This window comes from Onychostoma macrolepis, chromosome 14, assembly GCF_012432095.1.
Source record: "Onychostoma macrolepis isolate SWU-2019 chromosome 14, ASM1243209v1, whole genome shotgun sequence".
In the NCBI taxonomy this organism is placed as follows: Eukaryota; Metazoa; Chordata; class Actinopteri; order Cypriniformes; family Cyprinidae; genus Onychostoma; species Onychostoma macrolepis.
Window position 1 is genome coordinate 4,001,703 of NC_081168.1, and position 16,149 is coordinate 4,017,851.

Sequence of the window (16,149 nt, forward strand, 5' to 3'; positions counted from 1 at the left end):
TAATAACAACACATTTGAATAGTGACACTGGAAACTCAAACTCCTGAACTCCTGAAGCTTTATTTTCAACAAAAGATGAGTTCTGCTACATACAGCACGCTCCAAAAGCGATCAAATAAGCAGCTAATTATTGTAACTTAACAAAATCTTCTTAGCGATTACATCAGGATCCATGTGCTGAGAATTATAGGAAATGTGCAGAGGTTGTTATTCTTTGGATCAAGAATGGCAAATAAGCAAATAGGACTCAACACAGCTGGGTGACTGAAATGCAAGACTGTGAGGGGGAGAGATCACAGTCAAGCCGCACAATAGATAGACTGTAGAGATTTCTTCTGGTTTGGAAGATCTGGCCCTAATCTGTATGTCTCCGGGGAGAACAATGCGAAATGGAGATATTTCGTGAGTCACTTTAAACTTCATTGTTCTACTGAGAAATGCGTCATCGCTTGCCGGAAACATTTAACCACGTCAACCCACATATCGTATATACTGATGTAACATAATGGCAATTTGAATGCAAAAATATCTTTTATTGTGTCATCATCAGGGAATACATGAGTCACTGAATTTCGACTGATAGTGGATCTGTAGGGCTTAAAGTAAAGTAGTTAGGAAAAAGTCAAAAGAAAGAGCATAAATGAAGCAAAAGTGAAAAAGAAGTGTGTACTTAATATGTATGTCAAAACTTAAAAGTGTTTGTAAAAACTGTATTTGCAGATAATATATTATTAATAAACTAAAAACACCAAGAAAGTAAACTTACATTAATGTTTCTTAATGCACATTAGTGCACTTTGTTATAATGACAAATTGTTACTTAAATCATGTAAATCCTGTTTTAAACCATCTTTTGCCATGCTTTAAAGAATTACACTTATTTTGATGTGTTGACTGACAAACTAATGCACATGTAAAGTACTTATCTTATTCAATATTACAAATATTTTTTTATCTACAAAAATTTACATATTTTAAATGTACTAAATTGCAACTTCATCATCACAAATTTGTAAATACAAATATATTTAAATACATAACAAAAATTTCAACAGAAATTACATTGACGTATATTTTAGTTTTAACCATATTTTAAAGACAACAAGCTAATTCCATTCCAAATAAATTTGAACTATAATACATTTTCAAGTAAAGTGATTAACACTTAAAATTAAGTGTTCGAAAACATTGCATTCAGTATATTCTTGTAAAGCATATTTTTACATAAGTACTCTCTTTAAAAGTATGCTTAAGTGTGCACTTTTTTTTTTTAACAAAGGTATCTGGCATATATGCAGTAAATCACTCTGACGCTAAAAACCCACCACACCTGTAATGCACAGGAAAGGCTCATCCTTTCATTTAAAGCCACACAAACCACGCTTTCTTTCCAGAACAAGCCACGTTTCCACTCATCATCACAACGCAAACAGAGCGGACCACATCCCTCCCTCATTGAGATTATATTACAGTAGCAGGGAAGGGCATTGTTCCCTGTTTCTTTGGCAAATAACGCAAACATTTCCATCAGCAGGTACGAAAAGAACAGGTGGAAGAGTCACAGATGACAAGGTGAGTTTTTTAAACGCAGAAAGCTTCCCCCATCCCTCTGCCGAAGACTCAAGACAGAGAGAGGCCTTGTGCATCGGTGTCCTTTTACTGATGAATCATACATGATAATGCTCACAAGAGCCTCCCAGGACAATAAGCGTCGTCAGGAATCCTCTGGAATGTTATGTAACCGAGCCCTTTGGATTAGCAACGCTATTACAAGCCAGAACAATATAGCACTTCTGCCTCAAATTTCATCTCTCGACTCTCGAAACAGGATGTTTTGTTTACTCTTCAATGAAATTACTACTGTACAGTTCATCCATCTGACTATGTGTGTTGGGTGAGGGTGTCCATACCCTCTCGCACACAGCAGGAGGGTCCCGCTCAAAGCTGCCAACCTCAGCAGGAAGCTAATTACTGTCTCCTCGCCCCGTGTGCATGGCAGGGGGTGTGAAAGCGTGGTGCGCGACTCCAGAGGCACTGCGCAAAGTTGAGCGGCAGCCCTCTCATGCACGGGGACCCGATTCACGTGCACACGCATGGGTCTCACTTCAATCTGGAGGTCCCGTGGAGGTCTGTCGTTCGCAACCACGCGCAGCCTCCTACAGCTCCTCATATCACTCTGCTTTAATTTCCACTGATTGCACCCTTGTGCAACATCTCAGCTGGGGGGAAAGCAGATGATTCTGATAAGCTTTTCCTCAGTATTCTGGATCCAACTTGAAATGAGCCAAAATAGCAGCTGATTAGCGGCTGAGTATCTGATCCTATGAAGAATAAACTCATGCAGCGCTCCAGTTCCTCCAACAGTCACTGAAGTGAGGAAACAGTTTTACTCGGACCAAAGACCGATGAGCCACTGATATGCACATGTGTGAAACGAACACTAGAATGAAGCTGAGAAATTAGCGTTTTTATGGTTTCTCATGGTTTATGTAAAAAGGTGAGCTGATACTTAATATGCTTTAGAAATGCAAAACATCCACTTTTCACATCATAGCTGGGTGCTTTAATAATTACTGCATGTATACGTTGCGTCATTGTGTGATCATGTAAACTAACTAGTGAATTGAACAAGTTCAAGTTTCTCTTGCTCTGGAATAATGTTGTAAATTATGTTCAGTTTCTTGCACAGACTGATCGTTTCACTTCATAAGACCTCAATACAGGTGCATCTCAATAAATTAGAATGTCGTGGAAAAGAAATAATTTATTTCAGTAATTCAACTCGAATTGTGAAACTCATGTATTAAATTCAATGCAAACAGACTGAAGTAGTTTAAGTCTTTGGTTCTTTTAATTGTGATGATTTTGGCTCACATTTAACAAAAACCCACCAATTCACTATCTCAACAAATTAGAATACTTCATAAGACCAATAAAAAAAAACATTTTTAGTGAATTGTTGGCCTTCTGGAAAGTTTGTTCATTTACTGTATATGTACTCAATACTTGGTAGGGGCTCCTTTTGCTTTAATTACTGCCTCAATTCGGCGTGGCATGGAGGTGAGTTTGTGGCACTGCTGAGGTGGTATGGAAGCCCATGTTTCTTTGACAGTGGCCTTCTGCATTTTTTGGTCTCTTGTTTCTCATTTTCCTCTTGACAATACTCCATAGATTCTCTATGGGGTTCAGGTCTGGTGAGTTTGCTGGCCAGTCAAGCACACCAACACTATGGTCATTTAACCAACTTTTGGTGCTTTTGGCAGTGTGGGCAGGTGCCAGATCCTGCTGGAAAATGAAATCAGCATCTTTAAAAAGCTGGTCAGCAGAAGGAAGCATGAAGTGCTCCAAAATTTCTTGGTAAACGGGTGCAGTGACTTTGGTTTTCAAAAAACACAATGGACCAACACCAGCAGATGACATTGCACCCCAAATCATCACAGACTGTGGAAACTTAACACTGGACTTCAAGCAACTTGGGCTATGAGCTTCTCGAGCCTTCCTCCAGACTCTAGGACCTTGGTTTCCAAATGAAATACAAAACTTGCTCTCATCTGAAAAGAGGACTTTGGACCACTGGGCAACAGTCCAGTTCTTCTTCTCCTTAGCTCAGGTAAGACGCCTCTGACGTTGTCTGTGGTTCAGGAGTGGCTTAACAAGAGGAATACGACAACTGTAGCCAAATTCCTCGACACGTCTGTGTGTGGTGGCTCTTGATGCCTTGACCCCAGCCTCAGTCCATTCCTTGTGAAGTTCACCCAAATTCTTGAATCGATTTTGCTTGACAATCCTCATAAGGCTGCGGTTCTCTCGGCTGGTTGTGCATCTTTTTCTTCCACACTTTTTCCTTCCACTCAACTTTCTGTTAACATGCTTGCATACAGCACTCTGTGAACAGCCAGCTTCTTTGGCAATGAATGTTTGTGGCTTATCCTCCTTGTGAAGGGTGTCAATGATTGTCTTCTGGACAACTGTCAGATCAGCCGTCTTCCCCATGATTGTGTAGCCTAGTGAACCAAACTGAGAGACCATTTTGAAGGCTCAGGAAACCTTTGCAGGTGTTTTGAGTTGATTAGCTGATTGGCATGTCACCATATTCTAATTTGTTGAGATAGTGAATTGGTGGGTTTTTGTTAAATGTGAGCCAAAATCATCACAATTAAAAGAACCAAAGACTTAAACTACTTCAATCTGTGTGCATTGAATTTATTTAATACACGAGTTTCACAATTTGAGTTGAATTACTGAAATAAATGAACATTTCCACGACATTCTAATTTATTGAGATGCACCTATATATCGTCGGGAGCCATGGGCATTATTTTGGTTTCCTTGATATGGTTTTTCTATTCTCAAAAATGTGCAGCTGTTAGCAGCAATTAATCACCAAGGATCACAGTTTCAGCTAAAATCTTTACTGTTCTACTGAAGAAAAAAGTCACTTACATCTTGGATGGCCTCAGGGTGAGTAAATTAACAGCAAATTTTCATTTTTGGTTGAACTATCCCTTTAAGAAGTAAGTACCTCTGGTTCTGTAGGTGAACATGAATGACATGTGAACAAATCTGTACAGTCAGGCTTTCATACCACACCTGAAATATGATTCATGGCAGGTTGCAATGCACTTTCTAGGGTGTTCTGGGTGGTTGTTACATCATTGCTGTGTGGTTGCTAGGTGGATGCTTTCTAGCAAGCATTTCTGAAAAACTGTTTTTGTCTTCATTCAGGGATAGTTCACCCAAAAATTAAAACTCTGTCATTATTCACTCATGTTGTTCAAAACCTGTATGACTTTCTTCTGTAGAACATAAAAGAAGAAAAAAGGTCTCTTGAACATAAAAAGAAAGTCATACAGGTTTGGAATGAAGTGAAGATGAGAATATTATGACAGATTTTTCATTTTTAGATGAACTGTCCTTTCACGTTAATCTCCAAATCCACTTAAGCCTCAAGGTGTGGTCACATTGACCATCGTTTTGAGAATTTTCAAGGATGAAATCCATCCATTTCAATAGGAATTATTGCGATCAGGAATTTTGTGTGGAGGAAAAGGTTTTTCCACACATTGCTACATTATAATAGACATTTATGCAAATTAGTTTCATATAGGGTTTCCATTCAGGATTTAGGCACCAATTTCAAAATTTGCTTGAAAAAGACCTGAATATGAGAGCTATATGAATATGGCTCTATGTTTGGGTTTTTATTGTCAGTCAGGTGAAACTTACACACCCCACTTTCTTCAACATCATTCATTTCTGTATCATTTCTGTATCATTTCTGCCACATAAAATTAAAAGCTGGTGTCACTGCTGTTGCTATGTGATTTGAAAGTGTTGTGCAGTGAAACTGTTGCACAATATATCATGAAAAAGAGACAGTGAGTCAGAACGATGTTTCAGAGAGTGTTTGGGCCAGCTGTCAATGAGTGGTTGGAACATTCGTTTTTCTGTGAATGGTGTTTTAAATGCTGTATGATAAACACTGGTTAGGCTGTTGTGTACCCTGAGACAACGCCCCCACCAACTGGAGCTCAGCAGTATCAGCATCCTGCGAGTCACTCCGCGTCTGCTTTCAGGGGCTGTAAATGCAGGTATTCGTTAACAGGAGACAATATTTAGCAACCACTATAACTATTGCTCAGGGTTAGCAATTTGAGCAAACCTCTAATCCTAGGTTTAAACTTAGGAACTCGTCCCACACCATTTGCTCTATAGACATAAATGATAGCTCAAACCATTCAGCTTGTTCAGGAGAGGTGTGCTATTACTGTTGCTATAAGTGTTCAGACTTATGGCAAATAACGATCGAGCTAAAAAAATCATTGCACTGAAAATGGGATATCATTGCTCATATCTAGGGACCAGATTTTGGAGTGGGCTCATGTGTCACTTATGCCAGTATGCAAACACCACCCAGAACATGTTAGTAACTGCATAACAACACCCAGTGTCAGCAACTTCCGACTGGAAGTAATGACTACTGAAAATTCAGCTTTGCCATCACAGGAATGAATTACATTTTAAATTATATTCAAATAGAAAAAGGAGTTAGTGTAATAATATTTCAAAATATTACTGTTTTTGATCAAATAAATGCAGCCTTGGTGAGCATAATGGGCCGTTCACAGAGAACGTGCTCCATTCCAGTGCGCTACTTTTTCATTTTTTTTCTATGTAAAGGCACTAGACAGACGTGTATGACCATCGCGTTTCACGACTTTTGCTGCATGCTTCTTGCACATGAACGTTGCATTTTTCAGACGCCGCGTCAACTTTTACACGCAGCGCGCTTAATCAGCGTCAGTTTCAAAACAGTGGACCAATCAGAAGACCCTGGAGATGGGGCGAGCTGTGTGAGCTTTTGTTTACAGTAGCAAGTTGGCAATGGGAACTGTTTTATTGACAGCAACATGGCGGAGGAGCCATTCTGCACTTGAACGGCCCCCAAAAGACACTTCTTTTGAAAAACATTAAAAAATCTTATAGATAGATTTTTTTTTTTTTATCAGTAGTGTATAAATAGAAACAAACCACATCTTGTTCACACTAAGGGCAAATAGTGATACATGCCTTTAAGTGTAAAATAAATTAATATGCTGTTTGTACCAAAGGTAAAATATAAGTGAACCGTGGTGGGTGGAGTTGCATTTAGTGTCAAAACAAGACACTGTCATGATTTTCTCTTTAGAAAATGCAAATGTGCTTTTTATTACTTTTGGCCTGATGACAATTTTCATGAGGGAGTAAAAGGAAAAATTGGGAAAACTACTCAATGCATATTTGAACCTAAATGACCTGCATGAGCATCACTAAACAGCATGTTGGAGCATGTGCACTACCCAACAGGTCACGTCTCCAACATGTCAACCATTCCACCCAAATGTGTTATTTAACCCCATTTATATCTTGATTAAACCCTTGATATGTTATTGTTTACTGTAGGAGTTTATCACAGCCTCACATTTGAGAGGAAATCCTAAATAGAACAAATGTAATGGTGTAGGTTAAAATAATACCTCAGGATTATAAAACAGCTTGAGGGTGACTAGTTAATTACTGCTTTACTCTCATAATCTCTGCTAGCATCTCTCGGGTGGGTGTAATGAGAAGAACGGTTAGCATGTCTGCCCTACCCATGAACTTAGATTTGTTCCACATCATTAGCGTCTGAGGCCAGTCTCTCGCAGGAAAGAGTGACATTTACTGCAGCACCTTATCATGGCTGCAATACTCCCCCAACATATGTGTGGGTTAGGGACTGTCCATTTAAATGGATCAAGGACAAGGTTGCAAGCATCCATACAAACCTAGGTTTCATTGAAAAGTCTAGGGGTCAGCGTGAGACTGCGATCCGATAAAAGCACTGATGGGAGTGGAAAGTTCTGCAGGTGATCTACTGACAATGCACAAATGAAAGAACACACACATAGCCAGATAATTTCCGTAATGACCAATGTAATCAACTATCATGGGCAAAATGGGTTAAGACATGCTTTTTTGGGCGTTAAATAAAGGCACAAATACCAGTAAATCACATTGCATGAATTATTTAAATACTTTCCTCCCATAAATTTTGCATCTTAAAGGGAAATTCCTATAAATGCATATGCAAAAAGGTCAGCTGTGTCCATGCCTTTTTATCACTAGTTCTTTAAATGCATGTTTTTGACTAGTTCTTTAAATCATGTTTTCTTTATAGGCATCAATGGTTCCACGAAGAACCTTTAAGATCAATGGAATCTTTCAACAAAAAGGATCTTTATAGTGGAAAGATTTTTACTTATTTATTTATTTTTTTCAAATGTTCTTCACATGAAAAACTATATAGAAATAATGTATTTAAACCGTAATTTTTACGACTGTAGAAGAAACATTTTCCTGACAGTAGTTTTTTAACGGCAAAAGAGAATTTGGGATGATGCAAGCTGTCAGTAAATATGTTTTTAAAGTCGCGGTGGAAGTAGAAACAGATCTATTAGAGTATTGCTTTATCAAAAAACAAAAATGTAGGGTGGACTCGGTTCTATGCCAGTGTTTCCCAACCCTGTTCCAGGAGGCACACCAGCAGCACACATTTTGGATATCTCCCTTATCTGACCCATATGTTTTAGGTCTTGGAGTCTCTACTAACGTTGTGTTTGATTGGGAAAAGTTAAAAAATGTGTAGTGTTGGTGTGCCTCCAGGAACAGGGTTGGGAAACACTGGTCTATGTATCAGCTGTTGATTAGATTTTGATATGTGGGTGTTTTTCTCAGAAGTGGAGGCAGATGAATGTGAGCTCGCAGTGGAGTTAAGATCTACAATAAGATCTATAAACATGCATTTAGAAAACAGATGCTTCCATTTCAAGCTTCTGTTATTCTTCAGGTTTCTGGTGTACTATCAAACTCAATGCATTCCTTCCTCGCTTGAAAACATTCAGTGCCTGTTTCAACGACGCAGGCAGAGCGGCACAATAGAAAGGAGAGGTGGAATGTGGCAATGCGTTTCAAGGCATTCAATATCAACAGAGGTATTCCAAGACAAACATGTCAGCCGTTAAAGAGTTATCATGTCTTATTTTATCTGGAATATCCTGTATCAAAGACCACCCAGAAGCAAACACAGCGTAATGTTGGCTACATTTCCTTTTAATGTTTTGGTCCCGTCTCCTGTCTCCTCTCCTTCATGCGATCTGTCACTGCAGATTCACCCGTGACTGTGATCCGCGTCCGCTTCTCCCCGAGGCTGTTGTGGAGAAATGCTTCGGTGCTGTATGCTAATGAAATTAGCAGTAGTCTGTCACACCACCTGACTATTTTCAGTGCTTTACCGTCAAAAGTCTGGCAGGTTTGCTGGACATGGATTATCCAAAAATAAAATGATTTGTCTTTTAAAAAACAAAAACGTGTAGCGCCTTAAAGCTCTGGTGGAATGTAGGGCAAACGAGGAGCCGCAGGAGGAGATCAGAGAGTTATGCAATCTGACTCTATGATGATAAAAGCATGGAAAATATCCAAACCAGCTGTTATACTCTCCCAAAGCCATCATCAGCCACTGTGTCCTCAAGCTCAGCACTACAAACATAACTGATAGCTTCATGGTGTTAAAAATGACCAGGAAGCTGAACCAGAATCATTTACTTTGTCAAGTAAATTAGTGCTTGTGTAAGAATACAATTCACTTTCAATATACAATAAAAAAAGGAGTTCACACTCCTGTTCCGGGCATTTGTTGACTGCATTTACTTCACCTTTCACTTCACATTTTATTCAACTCATTCACTTAAAAATAAAGTTGTATTTTGTGTAAAGAAATTCATGTTGACTATTTATATTTGTCTTCAAAACTCATTTCAGCCATTTAAGCATTCGACTTTAGATCAATAAAAAAAAAAAAACATCATGTGCAATCATGTGATCAATGTCAGAGTACAGTATAAAGTGTTACCGAATCTAGGAGAGTTGTATAGTTGTATATACAAAATAACAATATGTTTTTACATTTAAAGTGGTATGAAACCGTTAATTTATACTTTTCAGTACCTGAGAACAACATGCTGTTTGCAACACTGCATAAAAGATTCTTAATATTTTTGTCTTGTTTTCTAGTATAAATATCTAAACATTCTTGAATCAAGACACATTTATTTGAGAAGCAAAATACTTAAGATATTAAGTCTTGTTTCCTGAGAAATGTATCGAAATTTTGCTTAAAACAAGAAAAAATATCTGCCAGTGGGGTAAAAAAGTCATCGTAATTCAAAAGGGAAAACAAGGCTATTTTTTACACCCTTGTAGATATTTTGTCTTGTTTTAAGCAACAACAACTAGAAAATCTTTTTTTTTTTTGCTTTGAAACAATTGGAATTTTTTGTTTTGTTTTAATCATCAACCTTCATATATATGGGGGAAAAAAACTAAAAACCAAGTGGTAAGAAAATTAAACTTACTCCAAGACATACAGTATTCTTTGACAGCATCATATTATCTTTTACATTTGGGGGGGGGGGGCATTTTGCCTTTATGGTGATAGGATAGTTTAGAGCTGGCAGAAAGCGAAGTGGGAGAGAGAGAGAGAGAGAGAGAGAGGGTGGGATCGGGAAAGGTCCTCGAGCCGGGATTCCAACTCGGAACGCCAGTAGCGATTGTACTTTCCATTTTCTGTCTAGTAGATGTTCAGATGTTACAGTAACATGAAACCCAGTTTACAATCCATTTTACTGCCATAACATTCATGCAATTTTGATTTTGTGTTGTTCACTGGTTGTTTTTGCCTTCTTTGAATCATTTCAGATTTCAAAGAGTAGATAAGCAGAGTATGAAGGACAGCTGATGTTAATCTTAAACAGCTGCTTTTATCAGTAATTCCTCATAACCTCAATCTCTTCCAGACCCACACCAGAGTCTAACTTTCCACTAAGGGGACAGAAAGAGAACAAAACAGCCATTGTATCAGTAATTGTATAAAATACAGTAAGTAATGTTGTGTTGCTGGACCGAAGCATGGCTCTTTTAGTAAAGGATGAGGCAACTCATCAAAGCCTGAAGCAATGGACATGGAAAACTCATTAATACATTTACACCCTGATAAATACCCCCTAAATAAATGCCATCTGCCAGGGGAGAAAGAGGTCAGGGTGAAGAATGGATGGAGAGGGAATTTTTTTGTACTCTTGAGTTTTAACAGAGTAAACAAAGATGATTCTGATGGAAATCCTTGCGGATATGACAATAAGACAGCATGTGCAAGACAGATGGCATCGATCACAGACAGCACTCGGAATACCATGTGCTGATGTAAAATGCTGAAAAAGTGAGAAGTGAATGTATATACATCAAAACTAACACACAGAGGCGACATGCTGTGCAGTCCCCGTCTGCTAAAGCCATCGCCCACTCTGCCTTCCTCCATTCCAGCAGCATTCCTGCCTCCGCCGCGGCCAACGTCCTAACAAGCAGCCCGCTCCTGCTGCGTCTGTACCACCAATGGAAGTTCTTTAACATTAATTTGCTCTCATTCGGAGTTCTCGCTTGGCTAATTATCCCATAGTATGGAGTTTATTAGGTGCTTTGTGCTTGCCTGATAAATGCACTGGAGTCGGTTTCAGTGGCAGAGCCAGATGGCTATGCCTGGAAGGCAATGCGGGATCGCGGTGCCCCTGCAAATCCAACTACGGCACAAAGATACACACGCAAACATGCACATAACCTCGTTCCTTTCAACACCTGTTGTGAAAGCAGGACTCACTTTCTTTTAAGCCTATCATTGTGAGGATTTTAATGAACGCTTGGAACACTACTGCAGATTTATTGGCATGTGAAAAGCGTGAGAGCATCAACAGATATTGAGCATGTCTGGAAATGTTTCATATCAAAACGACTGGAGAAAGATTTGGCTGATCAACGGCATTCCCACCAAGAATGGATTGGTAGTCTGTAAAAACAACACTTTTGCCTTTTATACATCCACCTATATTCAAAATATAAATACAGTTTAAATAATACAAATCTAATAATATACACTAAATATTTCATTTTAAATATATTATGGTAATTTTTGGGACTGTTTTGGATTTGTAGAGTTTTTTCTTGCACAGCTACAGAAAAAACTGCTTAACCAAAATGTATTTTGTTATATACATATTATGGACATTTAAAAAGTATTTATTCTTAATTTAAATTTTTTTAAATTTATTTATTTTTAAATATACAACATGAATTGAGAGATAATTAAAGAGTAAGCCTACAAATATACCATCCAATAATGATCCTGACAGAAAGTGAACGGTCGGCACATATTTATACAGTATGTCACTCTGTTTAGGTGTGATTTTTTTTGTACACAAGCGTCAATTTGGCGTCAGGTAAAGTACATGCTTACAACTTATAATTAATATTTGTGGTTACTTAGTTGTTATAAATTTTCAGCCAAATCTAGAATTAGACTAAAGCTACTTGGTATACATAATTAAATTCATTTAACCAACAATGACGCTCCCATGTTCAAAGATACTCCACCCATTTGCCTACAAACATCAAGCTAATTATTTATGAGGTAAAACAGGTGTGAATAGAGGTCATAAACAACTTGCCATAATTCATGTAAACATACAGAGAAATTAAAGGATAGTTGACTCAAAAATGACAAATCTGTCAATCATGTACTCCCCATGGTGTTAAATGTTGTTTGACTTTGATTGTATGGAGAAAAAAATCCAAGAAATTCTTCAAAATATCTTCTTTTATGTTCTACAGAAAAAAAGAAAGTCATACAGATTTGTAATGAAATGTGGGTAAGTAAATAATGACAGAATATTCATTTTGGGGTGAACTGTCCCTTTAAATGACTTTAAAGGCAAGGCAGACAAACACATTTCACACTTGCATCATATATAGGTTACATAAATCAGTTAGAAAGGAACTGGGTGGAATTTTCCATTGACACCTCCAAAACAAGCTGGTTGTGATGCAGGGATCCCGAGGGCAGAATGACAAGTCTTGTTTTGTCAGTAATATATGCTAGTTTTGTCAGTTATATATATGCTCCTTTAAAGGTTTAAAAGGGTATTTAGTTTAACATGGTTTCATCAAACCACTTCCTCAAAGATTTTCCATACAAATACATGGCAGAAACCAGGCAACCATTCTATAAGATATGACAGCTTAGACTTCATAATGTTGTGGGATACATTACTCACTATGACTAGTACATTACTCACTATGACTAGTACTCACTATGACAGGCACAGCATGTCACCTGCTCGAATCTGAACAAGCACAAAGAGCAAATTGTCCTCCTGTTAGTCTATACTTTATACTTCATAATACACTTTTTTTCCAGACACATTTGATGGAGTTTTAAAACAGGTCTCCTCTCTGTGCCAAGCCCCTAAGAGAAAAAGTGAAAGCAGGCCAACAAATCAAACCGAGCAGAGCCCTGCGGAGGTCATTTGAACCTGACAGCCCAAACTGTATCTCAGATGTTCAAACTGTCAAGTTGTTTTGTGGTTGTATCGTTTAACGCTTGCCATAGAAACTACACTAAATGGCAGCCCTAAAAGACTTACTGAATCACAATCAGCAATGTTTATTTAAAAGATATTCGAAATCTCAAAACGCTCATTCATAACTAGCACGAAACGCAAAGTGAAGAACCTGACTCTACATGTAGCAGTGGTGGAATCATTTTATCTAGATTTATCCAATGCCAAATGATCAATATTATCATTGAAATAGTTCATTTTAAAGTCCTGATTTAGGCTTTATTTGGTTTTTGGTGTATACTAGAATAGGCTTTTTTTCACATATTTTAGATTATTGCAGCACCTCTCTTCCCAGTCTGTTTCAAACGACCCGGTTAGTTCCTGTTTCAATGAAGCCCCTCCATCCAAAATGTAAAATATGCTCTGATTGGTTAGCTGCATGCCCCAGTATGTTGTGATTGGTGAACCACTTAGTCCATGTTCCGGAAATGACACGCCCCTTACCATAACCGCGAGTTGCATCTGCTCAGCTGTAAATAATTCAGTTCAATTCAAATTTTTTTGTATTGCGCTTTTCATGATACAAATCTTTGCAAAGCAGTTTTACAGAAAATTTTAATTAGCTACATTTAGTACACTGTAAGAAAAAAAAAAAAAAGTTGAGTCAACTTAAAATTTTAAGGCAACCAGCTTCAGCAGATTTTGAGTTTACTCAACTTATTTTTGTGGGAGATTCTCAAATTTTTGTTGTATAAACTTAAAACAACAAGTTGAGAAAACTCAGAAATCTGCTGAAGCTGGTTGCCTTAAAATTTTAAGTTGGCTCAACTTTTTTTTTTTTTTTTTTTTACAGTGTAGTAGCTTATCAGTGGCAACTACGTCAAGTTAATGTCCATATGGCAGAAATGTACAGTAAAAATCATGCAGTTAGTTAATGACATGTAATCAAACAGACGGTGAACACTATTAACAGCAATAATTTTAAGTTGCGATCAAAGTTATAGCAAAATTTGGTAGTTTTGGCGTAAATTTTGCCATACCAATTCGAGCTCAATTCAGACCCTGAGAATATTTACGGACAACAGGATCGAGCAGAACCATTGAAAACATGGATTTTACAAGATGTTTCAGAGAATTTTTTTTTTTTCAGTCAAAGTCCCTTTAAGACAAGTCTTTTCACTTGCTGGGCATCTTTGAAACGCCTCTCGGGCAGCTATTTCTGTCAGGCAAGTACAGCTCCTATCACTTTGAATGGTGAAACATCAGATTCTCTAAAACTGTTCACCAAGCTTACAATTAAATTTCACATTGGAAATCACCAGTGAAATCTGACAACAGCTGTCTCATAAATGTTTTTTTTTTTTTTTATGCTCAAATAGTGTTAAAAAAGCTTATTTTTCAGGCTAGACCAGCCAATGCGCATGAATGCTGACTGTTTCTACAGCAATCGGGACTTCTAGCTTTTAGTGACTTTAGTTTACCAACTGGTGATGGCTCTTTTATTTAGAAGTTGGGACTATTCCGCCATATTGCACAGACATGTGCCATGTAAATAAGGGGTTATCAAAGCATTAATGGCAAGGAAATCCCCTTAAACTTAAGAGCGCCCATGTACAGTATGAGGTGTTTCTTGGAGATTATAATACATTAAAGATTGATCTTGTGATTTTTACATACACCAGGTGACCTGTAAATGTAGAAAAACTGTTTCCATTACAGTTTTGTGAAATATTCCTTTTTCGAAACGATTTTTTTTCCCCCTGAAAAACCACCCCGTGCGAGCATAAAAACATTTTTGCAATATAAGGGAGTTTTTGTGAAATTGACATGTTACCATTGGGCGTATTTTCAATTCACAATTTAAATTTCCTCAATTTTAATGGAAACACAGCTACTGTGACTTCACAATACCTGGAAGAAGTGTTCATGTAGTTCAAACAATCTGGTTGTTATAGTTCTTAAAAAGCATTTTCCGTTAAAGAGAATATCTCCTTTTAGAGTGGACTTTGAGGTTTGTAACCTTGCATGTCTTTTTCATGCTCAAACAGCAATACTACACACAGAAAGCATAATGTTTCCCCCCTGTAATGTACAAATACAACAAAAATAGCTCAATTTAATTCTTTTCTTGATCACATAATAATGTGTGCAATATTTTGATGTCCTGAAGAAAAACTCCTGAATTAAAAAAGTTTAGCTTCCAGTAAAAGTGATAATCAAGGAAGTGTGTGAGCAATTCTGCTTCTCCACTGAGAAAAAATGTCTTTTATTTCCCTACAATGAGCCGTGACAACCTCTTTCCTCGCTTTGTGGGAGCAGCTGGACGGAAGGCAGACGGCCAGCTGAAGGGATTAGACGATCAATCAGCGAGACGACGAGGGCTAACAGATAATCAGCGAAGGGGCATGTACCTAGAGGTCATGCACAAAGAGAGGGCATTGTGTCCTTGAGGAAGGGTCATACCTGTTCCCCGACTCTCACACAGCATCAGATCTCCTCCTCACGCTGACAGCCAGCACCCCACGGCTCAGTTGAAATGAAAATGTCAGTAAAAGGTCACGAAGGGTTGAAGAACACTCATTAGAGGAAACGAGACACCTTTTTCCCTACACAAACATGTTTCTGAAATTCAGTTTTAAGCAGAAAAACAGGTTCTCACACTGTTCTGTACAACATGTCCAAGACAAAAGACCATGGCAAAATCCTTTGGACGAAGCAGTTGGAAAAAAACAACACGTGATGAATGAAAAGAGACAGAGAAGAGGATGATGGCAGGGAGAGGTATGATGGGGAGGGACCGTGGGAGCAATACTAGAACTTCAATTATAGTCAAAAGTCATAAAATCCTCTAGAATTGCCTGCTGACGCCCATGAGTGGTGAACTGTGGAGGTATTGATGGGAATGGGCCAGATCTCCATCGTGCGGTTGTCATTAAGACATACAATCGAGAGCCAGAACTCCTGTAATTACATCTGGATGCTTTATGCCGTGTGTGATGTGACACTCCATGACTTTAACACCACGTCTCCATGGTGTTAAAACCATCACCTGTGCAGCTTTCAAAGAATTTTTATATTTACAATTGAAGGTGCAGTATGCAATATTGACAGCTAGCAGTTAAAATTGGTACTGCAGTCCAAATTCAAAATACAGCAGAGAGTTGTTTCACCTGCCCCTCCTCAC